This window comes from Saccopteryx leptura, chromosome 3, assembly GCF_036850995.1.
Source record: "Saccopteryx leptura isolate mSacLep1 chromosome 3, mSacLep1_pri_phased_curated, whole genome shotgun sequence".
Classification (NCBI taxonomy): Eukaryota; Metazoa; Chordata; class Mammalia; order Chiroptera; family Emballonuridae; genus Saccopteryx; species Saccopteryx leptura.
In genome coordinates, this window is record NC_089505.1 from 125,662,842 (window position 1) to 125,668,281 (window position 5,440).

Genomic DNA, 5,440 nt, shown 5'->3' on the forward strand with positions numbered 1-5,440 from the left:
CCACCCGGCATGCCCACCAGGAGGCGATGCTCTGCCCATCTTGGGGCGTCGCTCTGTCGCAACTAGAGCCACTCTAGCACCTGGGGCAGAGGCCACAAAGCCATCCTCAGCGCCTGGGCCATCTTTTGCTCCAATGGAGCCTCGGCTGCGGGAGGGGAAGAGAGAGACAGAGAGGAAGGAGAGGGGGAGGGGTGGAGAAGCAGACGGGCGCCTCTCCTGTGTGCCCTGGCCGGGAATCGAACCCGGGACTTCCGCACTCCAGGCCAACGCTCTACCACTGAGCCAACCGGCCAGGGCCCATTTTTAATAGTTTTTTATTAAAAGAGTAATGCAAGTTCATTGCAGCAAATAAAGTAAAAATAAAGAAAAAAATCTAAATTCCATTATTTACCACTTGTATTTTGGTATATATGTTCTTCTATTCCTTTTTTTCTGTGCACAAATATATTTTACATAGTGACAATATATACTTTATATATAATTTATACATTTTACCTCAGTTTGATACCTTTTATCATCACCACCTCTGAAATCTCAAATTTAAACTCCCCTCCGCATGACTGTGTCCTCCTACCCTCCAATTCTCACACTCTGTCACTCGAAGTACACCTGCTCTTTTATCCCCTCCATTACTTTTCAGGCAATTGGCTCCTTCCTGTCTAACTCTTACAGTCCTTCCTTTTTCCCTCTCTCCTTTCTCTTTCCACAAACTTTTTAGTATATGTGTCGCCGAAGTGAGCACTCCACAAACTTTTAATTGAGCATTTTCTATGTCAGGCTCTGTACCAAATACAAGTTTGTGAAGTTGAAAGAGATGGGGATCTCTCACTTTGCTCCCTCCCTTCAAATCTCTTGCCCATTTGCCTTTCTGCAAAATCCCCACCAGTGTCATCAAAGCTTTCACCTTTACTTTGCACCCCAACTACCTACCTGAGCTCTACTCTATTTCCTCTCTCAGCCAGAGTTCTCCAAAATGTAGCCCACACCCAGTCTATTCATTCCCTTGGTCCTCATCTACCCTTCAACCTACTGTAGTCAGCCTTCCATCACCAGGACTCTACTGAGTCTAAAATGGTCTCCTAACTGTAAAATCCAATGAATTCTTTCCAGACTTTGCCCAAATTGGCCTCAAAACCACTTTTGACACTTGGGTGAGTCACTCAACTTCTCTGAACATCAGTGTCCCCATCAGTGAAAGAGAGATAATAGAAAGATTCAATAAAATAATGTATAAAGAAAAACATCCACTTGCCTGACCAGGCTGTTGCGCAGCGAATAGAGCAGTGGACTAGGACTAGAGGACCCTGAGGTCACTGGCTTGAGTGCGGGCTCATCTGGTTTAAGCAAGGCTCACCAGATTGAGCCCAAGGTCACTAGCTTGAGCAAGGGGTTACTCGCTCTGCTGTAGCCCCCTGGTCACAAGGCACATATGAGAAAGCAATCAATGAACAACTAAGGGGCGACAACAACTTAGTTGTTGCTTCTCATCTCTTTCCTTCCTGTCTGTCTGTCCCTGTCTGTCTGGCCCTATCTGTCCCTCTCTCTGTCTCTGTTACAAAAAAAAATCCACTTGTACACAATAAACATTCAACAAAGGTTAAGTTGTGACTCATGGCATTTGGTTTTCTGAGTCCCTGACAAACTTGGCTAATATGAGAAAGCAATCAATGAACAACTAAGGGGCGACAACAAAGAATTGATGCTTCTCATCTCTCTCCTTCCTGTCTGTCTGTCCCTGTCTGTCTGGCCCTATCTGTCCCTTCTCTCTGTCTCTGTTACAAAAAAAATCCACTTGTACACAATAAGCATTCAACAAAGGTTAAGTTGTGACTCATGGCATTTGGTTTTCTGAGTCCCTGACAAACTTGGCTACTATGAGCATTCTGATCTCTGGAAAAAATCATTTCTCAGGAAGAGTCATTCATTCATTCAATTAAAAAGGAAGGAAGGAAGGAAGGAAGGAAGGAAGGAAGGAAGGAAGGAAGGAAGGAAGGAAGGAAAGAAAGAAAGAAAGAAAGAAAGAAAGAAAGAAAGAAAGAAAGAAAGAAAGAAAGAAGTTTGAGTACCCAAGTGCCTGTTCTAGGCACTGTTTTAGGGGCTGCAGGTACAGCAATGAACACAACAGAGAAGGAGTGTGTTCTCAGAAAGCTAATCTAAGAGTGAGGAGCTAGACAATGAATAAAAATATAAACATAAAAAATATATATAAACATATCATACAGTAAAACGTACGAAAAAAATTAAGTATGCAAAGATACATAAGGGAACTTTTAGGGGTCATGGAAATGTTCTAGACCTGGTCCCTCCCACCCACGAGTGGGTGTTCCAGCTTTCATGATGGGCAGTAGCGGAGCAACCAAAGTATAAATAAAAAGATAGATTTACCTATAGTAAGTTGTGTTTTTTTAAATTAATTTTTAGAGAGGATAGAGAGAGAGAGAGAGAGAGAGAGAGAAGGGGGAGGGAGGAGCAGGAAGCATCAACTCCCATATGTGCCTTGACCAGGCAAGCCCAGGGTTTTGAACCGGCAACCTCAGCGTTTCTAGGCTGATGCTTTATTCATTGTGCCACCACAGGTCAGGCTATAGTAAGTTGTTTTATAAAGATTTATTCTGCCAAACTTAGCAAAAATCCAACATAAAGTACTTGGTAAGTAATTATTATTATATGCTTTAACTTGCTGTAACTCTGCTTTATAAATTTTATAAAGTAAAGTTACTTCCGTACTTTATAAATCACCATTACTGTGGAACTGGTGGGTGGTTAGAAAACTTTACTACTAACAGAGATACAAAAGTGGGTGGTAGATATAAAAGGGTTGACTATCCCTGTTCTATATATTAATTGTGGTGGTGGTCAACAGGTATATATATTTTTTCAACCATCAAGGAATGATAGATACACTTTAAATAGGTCCATTTTATTCTATATAGATAACTTCTCTAAAGGTTTATCTCTAAAAAAATACTTCATATAAAGGGATAGTGTATAACTATATATGAGGAAGTAATTTTTGATAGAGCAAGTAAGAAAAGTCTCTCCAAGAGGGAGACATATGAGCAGAAACCTGAATGATGAAGAATGAAGCTCATAAAGATCTAAGAGAAGAATATTCCAGTCCTGGCTTGATAGCTCAGTTGGTTAGTGCATTGTCCCAATACACAAGGTTGCAGATTCGATTACTGGACAGGGCACATACAAGAATCAACCAATGAATGCATAAATAAGTGGAACAAAAAAAATCGATGTTTTTTTTTTCTCTCACAGCCAGTGAGCAGCATCAGCCCCTCAGCACATCCCTCTGACCTTTTTCCTTTTAGCATAAAAATACCATTTTGGGTTGATTTCTTTAAGATAGGTACTTGACTTCAACAATTACATGTCTCTAAGTCAGGGGTCCCCAAACTTTTTACACAGGGGTCCAGTTCACTGTCCTTCAGACCGTTGGAGGGCCGGACTATAAGAAAAAACTATGAACAAATCCCTATGCACACTGCACATATCTTATTTTAAAGTAAAAATACAAAACGGGAACAAATACAATATTTAAAATGAAGAACAAGTAAATTTAAATCAACAAACTGACCAGTATTTCAATGGGAACTATGGGCTTGCTTTTGGCTAATGAGATGGTCAATGTGCTCCTCTCACTGACCACCAATGAAAGAGGTGCCCCTTCCGGGAGTGCGGTGGGGGCCGGATAAATGGCCTCAGGGGGCCGCATGTGGCCCGCGGGCCGTAGTTTGGGGACCCCTGCTCTAAGTACTACTGCTGGACATTCTCGGAATATCATTCTCTTCATGGGGTGTGATATTTTTGGGGGTGTGTGTGTGTGTGTGTGTGTGTGTGTGTGTGTGTGAAAGTTCAGTTCAATTATTCAGTATAATCCTTTACTGGCACTGTTCTTAGCCAAGCCCCAACTTTGATGCTGGAAACACAGAGGAGAGTCAGGCAAACTGACAACCATCATGTGAGCGGGGCTGACACCAAGGAAGCCCAGGGGCTGTGGGACTTAGGGGAATGCTTGTCAAGGCTTCCTGGAGGAGGTGATATCATGCAGAGCAGCCTTTTCTGGACATAAATTGCTGGATTTTGTTCATGATTTTGGCCTCATCAACTATCTTGGGACTTGGGTCTTGAAGTCCCTTTTTCTCTGATTATAAGGAGTATTTCAGAAATGTTTGTCAACAACACCCTTAGGCATTTCACTCCAGCTAACACTGAGCAGGAGGCGGTCAGTCCTTGGGGGAGTGACCTAGTGACCTCAGGTCTGTGCATGTTCTCTGCCTTCCCAGAGGAGGAGCCGAGGTGTGGGTACAACCACCCCAGGCAGGCGATTGGGTGCAAGAGCTAGCAGGCAGAGCTTAGCCTCACAGAGCTCACTGCAGAGGATGGCTAAGGTCAATCAGGAAGGCCTCCCCTTCCAAGAGGCCTGTGCTTTGTCAAAAGATTCCCCTATAGCCAGTCGTGAAACTGAAGGCTTCCTGTGTCCCATTCTTCAGCCAACTCCTAAACATCTGTCTTCTCCTCTTCTATATCATCCCTCAACATACAGAGACATTCTGACCCCCACCCCATCCAGGCTTCTCCACTTTCACCAAGAAGTTTACCACAGCCTCCCAAATGTCTATCTCCAATCTCTGCTTTGGTCACTACACAGTCCATCCTCCACATTTTTGCTGACATGCGCTTTCTAACACCCAGGCCAGATCTTGTTTCTCCCCTGTTCACCGCCGTTACTGGTGCCACACTGCTCAGCGAAAGGCCAGGCTCCTGAGCCCCCTTGATCTAGCCCCCGCCTGCTTCCCAGCCTCCCCTTCACACTCTCTGGTTCCCTGAAGATGCCACTGCTGGCTGTGTCATAACTTGGAACATTTGTACATGCTGCTCTTGCCGAGTGGAACACCCTTGTCTCCATCCCTGCTCCTGTGATAAATTCTTATTCATCCTTCAAAATGCTCTTTGGGTTTCACCTTCTCCCTGACACATTCCTGTCCAGACCCACGGGGCTGATTCTCCCTTCCTCTGCGCCACCTTTGTACCCTGTTCTCAACACAGTGTTACCTGTATCACAGATTGGGAAATTGGGTCCCAGAAGGGGAAAGAGTTTATCCAAGCTTTCAAGGTGGAATATGAACTCAAATTTTAAAAATCCTGATTCCTTAAAAAAAGAAAATGCTCTGGTTATATCGTTTGGTTGATTGGAACATTGTCCTGAAGCACAGAGGTTGCCAGTTCGATCCCCAATCAGGGCACATACAGGAACAGATTGATGTTCCTGTCTCTTTCTCCCTTCCCCTTTCACTAAAACCAATAAATTAAAAATATATATATATTTAAAATCCTGATTCCTAGGCAAGGCTTATTCATCACACTCTCAAAGAAATAATCAGATTTTACCACACACATACACACACAATTTGGCGGTCTGAAACAGCAC

At 43.5% G+C, this 5,440-nt stretch overlaps 1 non-coding gene across 1 annotated transcript; it reads right to left on the minus strand.

Moving 5' to 3' along the window:
- Positions 1–221: 221 nt before the first annotated feature.
- On the minus strand, positions 222–297 carry TRNAS-GGA (transfer RNA serine (anticodon GGA)). The gene has a single exon. It is a non-coding gene; the product is annotated as a tRNA-Ser (tRNA).
- Positions 298–5,440: the final 5,143 nt, after the last annotated feature.